The following is an 18,784-nucleotide window of genomic DNA, read 5'->3' as shown; positions in this document are numbered from 1 at the left end:
AGCTCTAGGCGCGCGGGCTTCAGTAGTTGTGGCTCGCGGGCTCTAGGGCGCAGGCTCAGTAGTTGTGGCGCACAGGCTTAGTTGCTCCGCAGCGTGTGGGATCTTCCCGGACCAGGGCTCAGACCCGTGTTCCCTGCATTGGCAGGCAGATTCTTAACCGCTGCGCCACCAGGGAAGTCCTCACTGTCTTAAATATGAACAGTGTTCCAGTGATTTGCAAGCTTCCTAAGGGCAAGGACCCCATTTAACATGTTCACGACATGCACCTGGCGTCGAGGATAGTCCTTTGCGTTTGAATTAAAGAGGGAATGTGGACCAAAAGGCTGTTTTTGCCTTTTATCAAAGTAATGTTTTAATTGGTGCCGAGATCATGACTCTGACTTGGGTACATGTCGTGTGCAAGCCAGCCTCCTACCCTTGTGGCAGGGGATGTGGCTGGCACAGGCAGAAGACGACGTTTAACAAAAGGAAAACAGCTCTAGGGGTCAGCAGTGTGCCTAGTTCTTAGGAGACAGTCCCTTCCAAATCCTCCCTGTGCTTTTAAAGGTTGTCAGGATTTAGAAAGCGAACATTTATCTAATACGTCTTCTGTAGGTGGCAAGGCTGTCCACGACCCCGCCGTGCTGCGGTTGTGTGTCCAGCGGGTGATGCCTAAGCCTTTTAGGAGTCAGCCGCACACATCCGTCGCCACCAGGCTGGGACAGCAGTGGGGTTTGTGCGGTCAGAGGAGGTTGCACGTGGTCCTTGTAAATTGCTAGCATCTAAGTTACATGCAGTGTGCTCTTACGGGGGTGGTGGCTAAGGACTCTTGATGGGAGAATAGTTTTCAAAGTTCAAAACAAAGTATTTAGGAATGTTTTCGTGAATAGCAGGGGCTGATTTATAAGCAGTCTTAGAAATGCAGAAAATTTAAGCTCAGGTGTTCACTTAAAACAGTGATGACAGTAAGTGGACAAAAATTCTTTTCTTGCCAAGCAGGGTGATGCTTCCTCAAAACTTCTCTTCATTCTTCTCATTTCCAGATGATTTTTATTTCTTCTGGATGATTTTCAGGATATTGGTTAGAGTTTAAATCAAGGAATTCGTTTTCTAATAGGATAATTTGATTCTTTGATCATTAGAATGGAAGTTAAATTTAAGTGGAGAATTAGAGACATTTAATAAATATATGATTTTTCCTATCAAACAGTATTCTTCTTGTGGAAGTTATGAATATGAAGGCTATCTGGTGATAAACGTAGACAGTGGACTCTGTACCTTAAAGTAATCACTTCCTATTATTCACATAAAGTTTGTACCATCAAAGAAAAGCTGCGTTGAACTATAAAGCTACTTGGAGCACTACAGCGAGTTTGAAATCACTGCGAGGAGAGTCATCTGTAGTTCGATAAATGATGATATTTGGGGAGTATTTTTGGGTTCCTGTATTAGGAGTACAGTAGACCTCACCTGAAATAACAGACATGTAATTGTTTGACTTTATTAAAATAACAATATTGGTATGCTCAGTATTTAACATGTAAGTTATTCAAGTAAATACTTTTCACTTTGAAATCAGCTTATGTAAATAGGTTGTACTTTTAAAAAATTGAAGTATAGTTGATTTACAATGTTGTGTTAGTTTCAGGTGTACAGCACAGTGATTCAGTTATATCTATCTATTCTTTTTCAGATTCTTTTCCCTTATAGGTTATTACAAAATATTGAGTATAGTTCCCTGTGCTATACAGCAGGTCCTTGCTGTTTAACTATTTTATATATAGTAGTGTGTATATGTTAATCCGAAACTCCTAATTTACACCCCCCTTTTCCCCTTTGGTAGCCATAAGTTTGTTTTCTATGTCTGTGGGTCTATTTCTGTTTTGTAAATAAGTCATTTGTATCTTTTTCTGTCTTTAGATCCCACATATAAGTGATATCATATGATGCAATTTTATTTTTTCCCGCTTCATTGAGATATAATTGACATATTATATAAGTTTAAAGTGTACCATGGGATGATTTGATACACATATATGTTGTGAAATGTTTACCACAATAAGATTAGTTAACACATCCTTCACGTCACATAATTACCATTTTGTTGTTGCTGTTGCGATGAGAACCTTAAAGCTCTATTCTCATAGCAGCTTTCAAGTATACAATGCAGTATTGTTAACGCGGTCACCAGGCTGTACTTTAGACCCCTGGAACTAACTCACCTTGTAACTAAATGTGTATACCCTTTGACCGACATCTCCCCATTTTCCCACCTCTTGGACCCTGCTACCACCATTTTTCTCTGTTTCTATGAGTTCATTGTTTTTAGATTTCACATGAGTGAGATCATACAGTATTTATCTTTGTCTTTCTGACTTATTTCACTTAGCATAATGCCCAGAAGGTCCATCCATGTCGTTGGAAATGGCAGAATTTTTCTTTTTTTATAGCTAAATAATATCATGTATAAATACACATCACATTTTCTTTTTCCATTCAGTTGTCAGTGAACACCTAGGTTGTTTCCATGTCTTGGCTGTTGTGAATAATGCTGAAATGAATATGGAAGTGCAAATATCTCTTTGAGATCCTGATTTCATTTCCTTTTGATGTATATCCAGAAGTAAGGTTGTTGGATTGTCTGGTAGTTCTATTTTTAATTTTTTGAGGAATCTCCATACTGTTTTCCCCAGTGGCTGCACCAATTTCCATTCCCACCCACAGTGCACCAGGGTTCCCTTTCCTCCACACCGTCCCCAGCATTTGTTGTCTGTGGTCTTTTTGATAATAGTCATTTTAACAGGTATGAAGTGATACCTCATTGTGGTTTGTTTTGTTTTGTTTTTTTTGCGGTACGCGGGCCTCTCACTGTTGTGGCCTCTCCCGTTGCGGAGCACAGGCTCCGGACGCGCAGGCTCAGCGGCCATGGCTCACGGGCCCAGCTGCTCCGCGGCATGTGGGATCTTCCCGGACCGGGGCACGAACCCGTGTCCCCTGCATCGGCAGGCGGACTCTCAACCACTGCGCCACCAGGGAAGCCCCTCATTGTGGTTTTGATGTGCATTTCCCTGATGACTAGTGACGTTGAGCACCTTTTCATGTACTGTTGGTCATTTGTATGTCTTCTTTGGAGCAATGTCTCTTCAAGTCCTCTGCCCATTTTTAAATCAAATTGTTTGGGTTGTTTTTGCTACTGAGTTGTATGAGTTCCTTATATATTTGGATATTAACCCCTTATCAGATATACGGTTTGTAGATATTTTCTTCCGCTCTTTAGGCTGTCTTTTCATTTTGCTGATTGTCTCTCTTGCTGTAGAAGCTTTTTAGTTTGACTTAGTCCCACTTGTTGATCTTTGGTTTTGTTACCTGTGCTTTTGATGTCTTATCCAAAAAGTCGTTCTCAAGACCAATGTTAAGGAGCTTTCCCCTTTGTTTTCTTGTAAGAGTTTTACAGTTTTAGATCTTTAAGTTCATAATCCATTTTGAGTTACTTTTCGTGAGTGGTGTAAGATAAGGGCCCAGTTTCATTCTTTTACATGTGACTATCCAGTTTTTCCACCATTTATTGAGGAGACTATCCTTTCCCCGTTGAATTTTTTTGGCTTCCTTATCAAATATTATGTGACCTTATATGTGTGGGTTTATCGATTCTGTTCCATTGGTCTGTGTGTCTGTTTTTATCCCAGTAACCCTACTGTTCTGATTCCTATAGGTTTGTAATATCGTGTGAAGTCAGAAAGGGTGATGCCTCCAGCTCTTTTCTTTCTCAAGATTGCTTTGGCTATTCAGGGTCTTTTGTGATTCCATTTGAATTTTAGGAATGTTCTTTCTATTTCTGTGAAAAGGGATGTACTGTCAAAGGTATACATTTATAAAAGATGGTCAGTAGTTGTTTGTGGAATAAGGGATATTCCAGCCACAGTGTCATGCAAAGTTTTAAATGTAACTTATATGCAGCTATGCCACATTTCAGAGTTTATTCAGAGTGGACAATAAATGACATTTTTGTTTTGTTTATTCAGAGTGGAAAATAAATGACATTTATTTTTGTTTATTCATAGTGGAAAATAAATGACATTTCAGCTTTTTAAATTTCCTGATCATTTCTAAAGTTGGAATGAATTGCTACTGATAAAGAAAGCATTTTACCCCCATCTGCAGAAACAGCAGCTTCTATAAAAGCTGAATTATCACTTCAAGAACCTCAAATTAATGTAGTTATTAAATCTTAGAGAGGTCATAAGGTAAAGAAGATGGTTTCTAAGTCTTCATAAGAAGACAGTTCTTGTATGTTCATTTGAGCTATGAAATACAGTTGGTACCACAGGAAACGATCGCTATATGTAAACCATCAGCTCCTCTTCAGCTTTTAAAGCCTGATGTTGAGTGTTGACAACCTTAGGTCCCAAAAGAGCAGGGGCCTGTTAGAACTTAACTCTTGCCATTTAACTTGTTTTGAGGCTTTACCATTCTTTTTTATTTATTCATTTATTTATTTGGCTGCATTGGGTCTTTGCTGCTGCACGGGCTTTCTCTAGTTGCGGTGGGCGGGGGCTACTCTTCGATGTGCTGCAGGGGCTTCTCATTGTCGTGGCTTCTCTTATTGTGGATTGTGGGCTCTAGGTGCACAGGCTTCAGTAGTTGTGGTGCCTGGGCTCAGTAGTTGTGGCTCGCGGGCTCTAGAGTGCAGGCTCAGTAGTTGTGGCACACGGGTTTAGTTGCTCCGCGGCATGTGGGATCCTCCCGGACCAGGGCTCGAACCCACGTCCCCTGCTTTGGCAGGTGGATTCTTAACCACCGTGCCACCAGGGAAGTCCCCTAGGCTTTTCCATTCTTTAAAACTTTTCTTATTTTTAAGAAAATAACGTTGTGCACAATTCTGTTTCGGGTTTTATCTATTCTGCTCTTAATTAGTTGTCTCCTTACAGAGCATTTGTTTTATTTGTTTGTTTAACCTGTTTTCTGGTTCAGAGTCTCAGACTCTGTAAGATTGGGGTTCTCATCCTTTTGGCAGCATCATCAAGTTCTTCTGTACCAGCTGCTGGGTTTAAAGTAGATTTCTGCTCTCTAGGAGCTCAAGTGAAGTGCCAAAGGTAGGCAACAAAGTGGGTTATTGTTGTGAAATAGATGTGCTCTGGTAAAAAGAGGTAGAGGGAGAGGACTTAGTCATTTTTGGTTGCTTCTGTGGAGTGTGAGGGAGAAGGACTGCTCTGGGATGACTCAGTGCTCTGGCTTGGATATCTACATGGGCTGAGGATCATTTGGTGAAATTGAAATACAGAAGAAGGCACCGATTCTGGAGATGGCTGGTTGACACGGAGCTGTAGGGTAGTTGTTGAATTTGAGTGTACAGCTTTGAAGTGAGGCCTGAGCTGGAGTGAAGCGAATACAGATACTAAACGGGGCAGGCTGAAGAACTATATCCTGGAAACCTGACTGAAGGTTGTGACTAGAAAGGCAAAAAAGAAACGAGGAGAAGTGGGTAATACGGAAGTCAGTGGAGGAGAGCTGCAGATGCCAGAAAGTCATGGGGACTGAAAGACATCCGCTGGCTTTTAAGGTAGGTCTCTGTTGGTGACTTTTCCCTGAGCAGTTTTGGTGTCAGCTTTTGGGCAGAAGACCGCTGCTCTGTGTTAGCGAGTGAACCGACTTAAGGAACTGAAGGCAATAGATAGTTGTTTCCTTTATATACCTTGGGCGATTGGTTCCTTGTGAGAGCCTTCCTTTGATCATTAGCTGGCATAAATGGTGACACGGGCTGCGGTATTTACCACACATGTGCCTGTGAGAAATGGAAAAAGAGGCACAGATGAGGCCGTGAACCAAGCTTTTTTTATGGATGGATGACTGCTCAAATTTAAACAATATTGGAATACTTGAAAAAACACTGTTTCTCTTCTATTTTGTAGACAAGTTCTCCACTCTTCTCAGGTGGTTACCATAATTCAGTTCTAAGCATACGTATGTAACAATCTACATGCCTCAAACTTTAAATATCTTCCCTTGGTTCTGAATGGAAACAGGGGACAGGAAGAGAAGTTGCTACCAACACAGCGGTGACTCTCAGCTATTCATGGACAGGAGAGCAAGGTCACCCGAGAAACTCATATGCAGGTTGGTAGTATAAGGCTGATGAACTGGACCAGAGAGTGTGGAGGTCCTTTCCTGTTTATTATCTGCCCCTGGTATGAAAACATTAAACAACTTTACTGTTTAAACAAAGGTCCTCATCTAGTTTTCTGGTAATTAATTCAATATTTTAAATTTCTGATGGTAACTGAATTTTCCAGCCTTTTAATTTTTATCTCTGTCATTTTAAGTTTAGTGTTCATTTTTGCATTATTTTGTTTTAATGTTTTAATGCTGCATTATTTTGTTTTACTATTGTTTCTTTCTTTTGTTGCTGTTGAAGATTTTTTAAATTTTCATCTATTTAACATTTATTACATATCCAGAATTTTAGGAATATATCCTTAATCTTTTATTGTAGGATTTTTTTCAGTCTCTTCCCCTAGTTTTTGCCATGCGTGTGCACTTGAGATTTAAAGTTTTTTGATGGTTCCCCCTTGCCCCCATTCGCTTAAAGGAAAACATGTTATATTTATATCCCCCAAACAACATACAATGTGTTCATGTTTTCTTAGCCTTTTATTTTTGGAACTGATGTGTTAGGTAAGAATGATGTATTTCACTTTTGTCCCAGGATGATAAATAACAAAAAGTGTCCTTAACCTTTTTGTTTATTTATTGTGTTATTCAACAGTGTTTTTATAGCCCATTGTGGTAGGTTCAGCAATGGAGAATGCGGTCCTCATGCTGAGGGAAGAGAAAGTTGGAAGGAAGCAGTGGGCAGCAGGGTCAGTTGTCACAGAGTGGCCGAGCGAGGTGAAGCTGAAAGACTTCCCATTGCTTCAGCCCCAGGAAGTTCTTGGTGGTCTAAGGGAGAGCGGTTGGCAGTGAGGATGGGCTGGGCCTGTTGCCAGGTTGTTCAGGAGTGAGAGAGACATTGAGAGGATCTGAGGAACAGGCTGGAGCCTTTACACCTTCTCTTTTGCTTTTAATGAACCCATATTCTGAGACCTTCGAGAAGGCTCCACACAGGTTCTCCAACTTCAAGGTTGCCTGTTGCTAAATTTATTCCCCATCTGGATTGGACAAAAGATTTAATGTGAACCTAGAGATGAAATTTTAGAGAAACTGAGAAGATTTGAGAGTTTATAGGTAAAGGTTAGGCCCTTCTGCATGTGCAGCAACATGGATGGACCTAGAGGTTATCATGCTAAGTGAAGGAAGTCAGATAGAGAAAGACAAACACCATATGAAATCACTTATATGTGGAATCTAAAATATGACACAACTGAACTTATGTACGAAAACAGAAACAGACTCACAGGCACAGAGAACAGACTTATGGTTGCCAAGGGGGAGGGAGGGTAGGGGAGGGATGGAGTGGGAGTTTGGAATTAGCAGATGAAAACTATATATATAGAATGGTTAAACAACAAGGTCCTACTGTATAGCACAGGGAACTATATTCAGTATCCTGTGATAAACCATAAAGGAAAAGAATATGTGTGTGTGTGTAACTGAATCACTTTGCTGTACAGCAGAAATTAACACAACATGGTAAATCAACTATACTTCCATAAAAATTAAAAAAAAGAGGTTAGGCCATTCTGGCCATAGAATAAGTCCACAAGACTATAAATGTTTGTTTTGTTTTCTTGTGCAGATGTGTAGAAAACCCACAGTTAGGTGTATTTTGCAGAGACTTCTTCAATCCGGACGGAGGTCTGGCTTACCTCAGGGTGTATCCTCAGGGGAGAGGAAAATAAGCAGCAAAATGAGCTTTTCCCAAGTATGAAAGGACAGGCGTTTGCTTTTCACACATGTAACGAAGTGTAGCTTGCTTGCTAACAGTGACTAAAGAGCATGGACCTGCGTAGACAATCCTGTGGTTGTTGGGATTGCTAAGTAGTGGATCTCTGGGAGGAGGGAAGTGAAATCCCATCTTCTGTTTCTTATTCATTCCACCCTATGTCCGTGGGGATGCAGCATTTGTGAAGGAATCAATTATCCATTTGTTAGTCAGAGGAGCCTTACAAATTATACATTAGCAGATTGATTTCTGAGGTTCACGTTGGGGGACCGATGGCTTAAGGTGGGTTGATGAGGAACATCAGGGGAAAAGAAGTGGCCACAGAGAACACCATTAAAAGCAGCTTTCGAAATGACCGTGAATTTATTCCTAATTGAAGAGCTGACATAATCCATACTAAGTGTATTTATTTCAAGCCTTGTACATTAAGTAATTGATTATCACATGAGGTGTACATGTGGGTGATTTTGCCTTTTCTTTAAATTTAAGACCTTGAGACCACCTGTAGTAGACTTGGATTTAGAAGGTATGTGCTGCTCCTGGCCCCCTCCTGCTTACTGGGCTGCTTTTTTTGTTCCATTAAGGAAACATTTTCGTATGTTCTATGGTGTCAGCTTGACATTATTGATTTTTGAACAAATTCACTTATATTGTCCAGAATTCCAAACATGCCTCCATTAGGAATAAAATTGTAGCTAATGGAAAATACAGCTGAGACCACTTTTCTCTGGTCTTTTTTTTCTTCTGGTTCCTTACCCTTGTCTGCATCTATTTCAGTGGACCATCTTCACAACATACTCCCTAAATTGTATGTATAAAACAGGAAAGGTCAGCATTGAAGAAAGACCGAATCTTGCCCTCCTTTTTCCCTCCTGTATCCTTTCTTTCCTGTTCAGTTGTCGTTGTTGCTTATTTCTAGTGTTTAGAAATGGCAGATATACGCAAGGTGTTTGTTTCTGACAGGAATGATTACCATTGACAGGTGTACTATTGAATTCCTGTTATTTATTCTTTATTAAATGTTATAGAAAAATTATAGAAACTAACATGCATAGTGATGATACTCAATTATTGCTCAAGATAAAAATGTGCTGCAGGTTCCCCAAAGGATGGCTTTAACAATTAAGATTTACTGTGGTTTCGTTTTGTTTTTAGATTCATGGATTTACTGTTTAATTGTTTAAAAATATTTATCTTTTGATTACAAACCATAAATATTTGTTGTAGAAAATTAGCAGATCCTAGAAAGGGACAACCTACATAGTAATAGTATGTCAGCACCCAGATATAAGCAGTGCTAATATTTGGGGGAATCTGCTTCTAGTCACATATATTACATTCAAATACCTGTAAATAGAGTAGTATTTATAAACATCAGATTGTACTTACCCAGAGTAGCCAAATTATAAGATTTGAGGGCACAGTCCTCCAGACTACCGAGTCTGCTGAAGACTTCTGACACCAGCCGCAAGTTCTGGTGGGTTCCTAAATCCACCTTCATGTTTGATAATTATCTAAAGGCCTCACAGAACTCACTAAAAGCTATTATACTCACAGTTCTGTGTTATTACGGGAAAAGGATACAGGTCAAGAATTCAGCCACAGGAAGGGCCATGCCTGGGATGGTTCCAAAAGTGAAGTTTTCATTTTCCTCGGGACATGGAACCTCCACCCCTACGTAGATGCAGGGAAGCTGAGCCCCGTATTCAGGGATTTTACTGGGGCTCTGTTACGGAGGCATGATTGGTTGCTAGGTTGTCCACGTGGTTGATTTCAGCTTCCGGGTTGACCGATACGTTGTGACCCAAAGCCTCCACCCTAAATCACAGGCTTGGTCTTTGTGGCCCAAGCAGCCCCACCATAAGATGCTCCTATCAGGTGTGCAGGTGTGACATAGGTGACTTCCAGAAACCAAGGGCAAAGGCCAGACCTATCTTTGTCTAAGGCCATATTCTTCTGTAAATAATGCTTCTTTTTAAACTTAATTTTAAAAATGAACATTTAGATTCCTACCTTTTAGAAATTTAGGTAATTTTAAAATTATTTATTTATTTACTTACCTACTTACCTATCTATCTGTTTGCACTGGGTCTTAGTTGTGGCACTCAGGATCTTTGTTGCAGCATGCAGGATCTTTAGTTGCAGCACGTGGGCTCTTAGTTGAAGCATGTGGTATCTAGTTCCCTGACCAGGGATCCAGCCCTCTCCCCCTGCATTGGGAGCGTGGAGTCTTAGCCACTGGACCACCAGGAAAGTCCGTAGGTAATTTTCATTTCTGTGTCTTACAAAAGAAACCTGCTATGGAAAGCATCTTGTTGCAAAATAATCTTTGTACTTCTCCTTGGTTATTATAGGCAACGCATATTTTAAAGACGTTTGATACACGTTGCCAAATGATCCTTTGGAAAGTTTCTCCAAGTTTGAATTACCACTCCCAATGTAAGAGGAGTGTCTATTTTTGTGCTTCTTCGCTAAAACTAAGGTGTTTGAAAAATCTTTGCTGATTCTGTAGGTAAAATATCTCATCGCTTTACTTTTCATGTATTGATTGTTACTGAGGTTGCCTCTTGTTCCTGTTTACCTACAGTTTGTCTGTTTCTTTTGGGAGTTGACTGTTTACTTGGTTTGATTTACGTGAGTAGAAAACCCAAATTTCTTCAAAAACTAAAGAATATTTTAAAATGTATGGTAAGCTGCTAAGTTGTTTGCAGTGTTCATGATAAGGGGTAAATATCCCTAATCGATAATAAGCTGTTGTGAATCAATTTTAAAATTATGGACACCCTGATAGCAAAACAGTTTCTTTCTCTGGCTTCATGCTTAGAATGTATAGTTTAAGATTGCAGCTTTTACAGATGTATTAACTAGCTTCTCTTTCCAATTCTATTTGAAGTGACCTAAGAAGTAGAAAATACTTGTGCTCTCGTTTTAAAATAAGGAAAGAAGGAAGTAGTAACTAAACATGTGCTAAATACCTCATCTTCCAAATGAGCCAGTGAATACAATTGCATTTATTTTGGGTGGGGGGAGGAGACATAATTCAAGCATGATTTAGTAATTTAAAGATAATCACTAACAAGATAAAAATAGAATATCTAAATTCTTCTTCAATGGGTCAAGAAGAAGAATTTGAGTAACATAGCAAAAGAATAACAATGAGATGGAGAAATGTAATTTTTAAAAGTATAAAGGAATGTAGCAACTAAGAGAACACTAAATGGGCCAGGTATTCTGTTACTAAAAGAAAACTAGCCTCAGCTTTGAAGGACAAATATCTCACCAGCCGATGGAAGTGAAAAATAAAGATGTGAGCAAAAATGTATTATAAAAAGCCAAACAAAAATTAAGCATGTTGGCAGTAACAATATAAGAAAATATAGAGTTTAAGGCAAAAGAGCATTAACCGGCAGAATGCATATTAGATTGATGATAGTACAAGTGAAAAGGAAAATATAACAATTATACCCTTTGATTTGCCAAATTATAGGTCATCTAATAGCTGGATCAAAATGGATTTGAAAATCGAGGAGGAATGGACAAAACTACAATTGTAGTGGGAAGTTTTTGAAGCATGTTTCTATCAGTCTTTGCTAGATCAAGGAGAAAAAATTAAACAAGGACATAGAAATTAAATAATATATACAACATTATTAAAAATATATGTATTTTGAACCCTAAAATAGAAAATATGAATTACTTCAAAATGATATCTTTTGTTTCAAAGAGCAACCCATCCATTTAACAGATAGACACAGACCACATATCTGACCACAACTGTAGTCACACTAGAGTTTATTAATAATTTGATATATAAGCAGATAACACCACCACCACGCTTAGGAATGAAACAAAACAAAATGTTACTTTTCCCAAAGGAGATATAATTATTACAATAACAGTATTATCTGGTCTCTGGTTTGTGGCCATTGGTATACCCAAAGGCAAATGCAAAATATTTGATTATTTTATGATTAAGAAATGAGCAGTTAAAACTAACGAGCAAATATACTAATGCCAGGAAATTAGAGTAAGGTCAACGAAATTGTTCTAAGGCAAAAAGGGCATAATTAGTATAGACTAAGAGTAGAAATTAATAAAATAGAAAAATTTAAAAAATACAGCAAATAGGTACTTCCCTGGTGGCGCAGTGGTTAAGAATCTGCCTGTCAATGCAGGGGACGTGGGTTCGAGCCCTGGTCCGGGAAGATCCCACATGCCGTGGAGCAGCTAAGCCCGTGCGCCACAACTGCTGAGCCTGTGCTCTGGAGCCCGCGAGCCACAGCTACTGGGCCTGCACTCTAGAGCCTGCGAGCCACAGCTGCTGGGCCTGCGTGCCACAACTGCTGAAGCCCGCGTGCCCTAGAGCCCGTGCTCCACAACAAGAGAAGCCGCTGCAATGAGAAGCCTGCGCACCGCAATGAAGGGTGGCCTCCGCTCGCCGCAACTAGAGCAAGCCTGTGAGCAGAAGCGAAGACCCAATGCTGCCAAAAATTTTAAAATAAATAAATAAATTTATTTAAAAAAACCCAGCAAATTGATTGATGGTAGTATTGCTTCTATAAAAAGGCCAATACAACTGATAAATATCTGATAAGGATAATAGTAAAAAAGGAAATAAAATATTAATATACATGTGAGATAGTGCTGTGTATATATTTTCATATTTCCAAATAGGAAAACTAATATTACCTACTTCATAGAATTTCTGTGAGGCGTAAATTATATAATATGTATAGAACTCTTAGAATAGAGACTGATGTATAATAAGCATATGGTAAATGTTTACTTATTAGTAGTCGTATTACTACTTACTAGTAGTAGTAGTATTAATATCATTAGTATTATTAAAATATTAAAAGAATACAAAGTGAAATGAAACTATTTCATCATTAAGAACTTGGAATGCACAATTTTCTGGGAAAATGTAAATGACCAGAATAGAATTAGGACATTTGAGTAGCTTGACAGTTATGGGAAAAATAAGTGTAAACCAAGAAATAATCCGTTGAAGGTGTAGATCTCAGACATTTTTATGGATGGGCAAATTCTTCTTAATTTTATTTAGAAACCTTTAACGTTTGTTCTTATTTTGAAATATAACTTTTTAAAACCCATTTTAAGATGTGCAGGGGAACAAATAGTAATAAAGCGAACAATCCTGTTAACTACCACTCTGTCAAGAGCAGACCGTGTGATCCCCTTCCCCACCTATACTCGCAGTTCCCTTAGTGGGAGCCACTGTGCTGACCTTCGTAGGAATGACTGCTTAGCTTTTCTTTTTCATTTTATGTCCTCTGTGTGCACCCCCTGGACACTATGGTGTAGTTGTGCCTATTTTTGTTAGGTTGTGTAAGTGGAATCATATTGTACGTATCAGGAATGAGAAAAGCCTGCTGACTGTCATTGCTACTCCCAGGATAAAACAAAGTATGAGACCTCTAAGGGGAGACATAGGCAACTTTATTTAGAGACATTAAAGAAGGCCCTAATAAATGGAGAAATGCTCCATGTTTATGGATTAGAAGACTCAACATATTGTAAACGTATCAAAGGGAGAGCTCTCAACGCTTCACCCTAGGTGGGTTTGAGGAAGTTTTCTCCTTAAATGCTAAGAGTTTTTACCATGAATGAGTGTTGTTTCATCAAACACTTTTTGCATCATTGAGATGACCGTATGAATTTCCTCTTGAGATGATCTTATGATTTTCCTTTTATTAATGCAAAAAAACACATCTATTAATTCCGCTATCTTGTATCAGCCTAGTAGTTTTGGAGTAAAATTATCTTTTTTATATATGCTGACTTTGTTAATATTTTCTTTAGGATGTTTTCATTTCTGTTCATGAGTGAGATTTACTTGTATTTTTTCTTTTTCATAACATGCTTTGTTGAGTTTTGTTGTTGTTAGGTTATGCTGTCCTGGTAAAATGAGTTGGGGAGCATTTCCTTTTTATTCTGTTGTCTGGAAGATTTTGTGTGTGATTGGAAGTTTGTGTTCTTTGAACTATCCCATGAAATTAATACTCTAGTGAGTGAGTTTGACAGTAACTAAGATAAGTAAAATACATAGTAAGATAGTGGTAAGTGCTAAGGAGAAAAAATAAGTATTACAGTGAAGGAGCTATGAATGTTTGGGTGAAGTGTTGAAATTTCGGATCCAGTGGCCTGAAAAGATGACTACCAGTGAAGAGCTGGCAGAAAAGCATCCCAGGCACCGGCAAACAAATGCAAAGGCTCTAGGACTGGAGAAACAGCAAGAAGGTCATCGTGGCTGGAGGAGTGAGAACAAGGCCAAGGGTGGATAAGGCAGGGCTTTAGCCATATCATTTAGGACTGTCAGGTCATAGTAAACACTTTGGGTTTTATCCTGAGATGGGAGGCCTTTGGAGGGTTTGAAACAAAGGAGTGACATTGTCTGATCCACCTATTAACAATATACTGGTTTGTTGAGGTTAGATTTCTAGGAGAGTTAGGGCAGAAGCAGGTCTACTAGTTTGGAGACTATTACAGTAATCCAGACAAGGGTGGTGATAGCTTAAACCAGGATGGCAGCCATAGGGGTGGTGAAAGTCTGGGTAAATTTTGTTTGAAGAGATGGTGGGAATTGCTGACAGATAGCGATGTAAAGTGTGGAAGAAAGACAGGAGTCAAGACTGGCTCCAAGGTTTTTGTCTTGTGCGATGAGAGGATTCTATCAGTCCTTAACTACTACAGATGGGCGAGACATCAGGGAGAGCCCTTCCAGGAAGGAAGATCAGATTCTCAGTTTTCGATATGCTTTAGTTCACACGCCCGTTTAGGCATCCAAGTACATATGTAAAATAGGCAGTCCTAGATATTGGTCTGGAATAGGGAGAGGCCCCGTCTAGGGATTTAAATTCAGGAGTCATCCCATGGCCTGGAGAGAATACCAAGAGAGCTCGTGTAGATGTAAAAGGGAAGAGGTGCCAGGACTGAGCTATGAGGTACAGAGATCAGGAGATAAGGAGTATTTGGCCAAAGAGACTGAGGCGGAGCAACTAGAAATTCCAGAGAAAACTCAGAGAAGTGTGATACCTTGGAAGCAGAGAGAGGGGGAGAGTTGTCATCAGTGTTCCATGCTTGTATTAGGTAAAGTAAGTTAGGATTGAATAATGACCGTTATATGTGGCAACATGGGGCTCATTTTATCTTGTAATTCTCATGAAAATATAAATACTTGAGAAAAACCAAGGAAAGTGTGAAGAATTGTGACTGGGACTCACCTTACCAGATATCAGAACATACTATGTACGTCTTCTATAATTAAATCAATGTTGAAATGATATAACAATGGCCAAAGGGACCACAGTTGAAAACCCAGAAGATTATCTCAGTGTATATAAATATTTATTATATGATAAACATAGTTCTCTTCAAAAAGAGAAGGGTGTGGTTTTTAAAAAATGGGGCTAGTCCAAATGGGTATCCATTTGGAAGAAGATAAGATGAATCGTGAAAGTATTAAAAACTTAGATGTGAGAAATAAAGCAATAACCATCTTGCAAAAATATACAGGAGACCACATATACAATGTCAGGGTAAGGTATTGTACCAAGACCTCATACCCTTTAAAAAAAAAAAGAAGGAAATGGACAAGAAAAGAACAAACATTAATAGAAAAAATAAGAGATGTGAACAGAGTTTTTAGAAGAATAAATTAATTGGCCGACAGGCTTAAGAAAATGTTTAAGTTGTTAGTAGTTGGGGAAATAAATCAGGGAATATTGATCATTGGCAAAAAAGTTAACCATTGCTAACAGGTATAAAGGAAAAAGGATTCTTATACCTTGTAGTTATGATTTATTTTCCCCCATAATATTGCTAATGTGATACAAATTAGTTTCTACTCAGGAAGAAACATGTTGTAATAAAAAGTTGGGTTTATTCGTACTAAGAATACCACTGTGTGGCCTAGCCACACAGCAGTACTAAGGCTCTAGACAGCTCACGTAAACTCTCGAGGCCTCGTTTTCCTTATTGTGAGGTGGAGGTAACCATCCTAGGCTGTCTCCTTTCGCTAGAAGTTGCGAGGATCAGCTAACGTGTATGTCAGGTCTTTGAAAATAATACAGTGTGATTCCTAGAATCTTAGCACAGGCCATGAGCACAGAGTCCAAGAACAAATGACGTACAGTTTGACAGGTACATGGGGAGAAGATACACTTCTCGATGTAAGTTGTACAGAAGGGCCTTGCGAAGAAGCATTGTACTCAGCACTGAGGCTCAGTTTGGTAGGGCTGGAACAGTGCTACCCTGTAGAGCTTTCTGAAATGATGAAAACATTCCGTGATCTGGGTGCTTTTTCACCCAGTAGCCGCTAGTCACACGTGGGTATTGAGCACTTGTGCAACGGAGGACATGAATATTTAACTGTGATTGATTTTAACTAGCTTAACTTTCTATATAGTCACACGTGGGTAGTACCGTATTGGTTAGGACAGGAAACCTTGGCAGTGATCAAGCTACACACATCTATTGAATTATAATCTGAGGTAGGCTATAACCAGAGACCAATTAAATTACAGTCAGAGGTATGTGGGGTTTATATTTGCCACAAGTAAAATGGGCATTAAAATGTTTGGCGAACAAAAGATCAGCATCAGGAAGTTGTTAACAGAAGGTACTCAGTGAGGAAAACATTTATCCAAAGAAGACTAGAAACTGTGCATTCAGACTCGTCGGCCAGAAGTCCAGACACACTGGCCTCATTGCTTTCCCAGTTCAGCTTTTGTTTTGCATCTTCCTTGCTGCCCATCACAAAGTTCTCTTCACTGCTCTTAAGGTCAGAGCCCTGGCTCTGCTTTTTCTCTGTTGTGAATCTCATCCATGGGGTTGGTTTATTCTCCTATAAATGGATCAGATATCTCTGTAAGGTCCTTTCCTGTCCTAACATTCTAAGAACTTTTAAGGAGATAGCTTGGTTTTCATGAGCTGCGTTTCAGGAGTGATTTAGGGATCAGGGTGAGAACGGGTTCTGTAGCCAGCTGTCTCCACCTGTAACGTGGGAATTTGTCTCAGCAGCATCAGGCAGTGGGTGGCCTTTCCAAGGTCAGGGAGTCTTGGTCTGTCCTGGCCGTGACTTACTAGCTTGGAGGTATTTTCCGTTGAGCACAGAACAATCAATTTTGTGTATTTCCATTTTATTCTTATGCACAAATCAAATTATTTTAAGGTTAGGTATTTAAAAAAATGAATTTGCAGGCTCATGTTGAAACCGATGAAGTCTTCTCTTTTTGTGGTTAATTTGTTCTATCGTGTTTTGTGCAAGATAGTTGTAAACTGTCATTACTTAAGAAGCAAAAAAAGGAGAAAAGGTTGCCATTTTTTAATGTTGTCAGCATTTACTGATTTTGATTTCTCTTTAGAAAATCCGCCTGTATGAATATTTTAGTGAGTAAACAGTTGGCTACATGGAGAACTGGAAAACTGTGAAAAATATTACAAGTGCAGTTGTGTGTTTACTCTTGGGAAAATACATCCAAAGTAGAATGCCTAATTCCATCTTCACAGATTTTTAAATTTGAGATTACTCAAAAGAATGGAAGATGGGGCTTCCCTGGTGGCGCAGTGGTTGAGAGTCCGCCTGCCGATGCAGGGGACGCGGGTTCGTGCCCCGGTCTGGGAAGATCCCACATGCCGCGGAGCGGCTGGGCCCGTGAGCCATGGCCGCTGAGCCTGCACGTCCAGAACCTGTGCTCCGCAACGGGAGAGGCCACAACAGTGAGAGGCCCGCGTACTGCAAAAAAAAAAAAAAAGAAAAAAAAAAGAATGGAGGATGACAAAGTTAGTTACTATCAATTAGACCCCGTGGAATTCCCCCAGAAAGTACTAAGCATAGAGTATAAATAAAAAGTTGATTTAGTAATTTATAAGAGAAGAAGAAATGGATTGGCTGGTGAGCCAAAGTAAAATAACTAAGATTTTAGAGTTGCCTTATGATCCAACAATCCCACTCCTGGGCATATATCCAGAGAAAACTCTGATTCGAAAAGATACATGCACCCCAATATTCGTAGCAGCACTATTTACAATAGTCAAGACATGGAAGCAACCTAAATGTCCATCAACAGAGGAATGGATAAAGAAGATGTGGTACATGTATACAATGGAATATTACTCAGCCATAAAAAAGAATGAAATAATGCCATTGGTATAGAGGACCTTATATACAAAGCAGAAATAGAGACACAGACGTAGAGAACAAACGTACGGATACCAAGAGGGAAAGGGGGAGGTGGGATGAATTGGGAGATTGGGATTGAAATATATACGCTATTGATACTATGTATAAAATAGATAACTAATGAGAACCTACTGTATAGCACAGGGAACTCTACTCAGTGCTCTGTGGTGACCTAAATGGGAAGGAAATCCAAAAAAGAGGGGATATACGTATATGTATAGCTGATTCACTTTGCTGTGCAGTAGAAACTAACACAATATTGTAAAGCAACTGTACTCCAATAAAATTTTTTTTAAAAAAAGAATGAAATAGTGCCATTTGCAGCAGCATGGATGGACCTAGAGATTATCATACTAAGTGAAGAAAGTCAGAGAAAGACAAATAACCATGATATCACTTATACGTGGAATCTAAAATATGATGGATGTAACAAACAGACTCACAGACACAGAAAACAAACTTACGGTTACCAAAGGGGAGAGGTGGTGGGGCAGTGATAAATGAGGAGTTTGAGATTAGCAGATACATACTACTGTATATAAAATACATAAACAACAAGGTCCTACTGTATAGCATAGGGAACTAAATTCAATATCCTGTGATAAACCATCATGGAAAAGGATATGAAAAAGAATGTGTGTGTTTGTGTGTGTGTGTATATATATATCTGAATCATTTTACTGTATACCAGCAACTAACGTGACATTTTAAATCATCTATAT

The 18,784-nt window shown here is 39.2% G+C and overlaps 1 protein-coding gene across 3 annotated transcripts in view; it reads left to right on the top strand.

Moving 5' to 3' along the window:
* VPS41 (VPS41 subunit of HOPS complex) overlaps positions 1 to 18,784 on the top strand; it is a 187,343-nt gene that overhangs the window by 62,099 nt on the left and 106,460 nt on the right. The gene's annotated exons all lie outside the window — the stretch shown is intronic.

The sequence above is a fragment of the Aethalodelphis obliquidens genome, unplaced genomic scaffold, assembly GCF_003676395.1.
Source record: "Aethalodelphis obliquidens isolate GAN/ISIS:26980383/991018 unplaced genomic scaffold, ASM367639v1 scaffold27, whole genome shotgun sequence".
Taxonomy (NCBI): Eukaryota; Metazoa; Chordata; class Mammalia; order Artiodactyla; family Delphinidae; genus Aethalodelphis; species Aethalodelphis obliquidens.
This window is presented reverse-complemented; position numbering and strand designations above follow the sequence as displayed.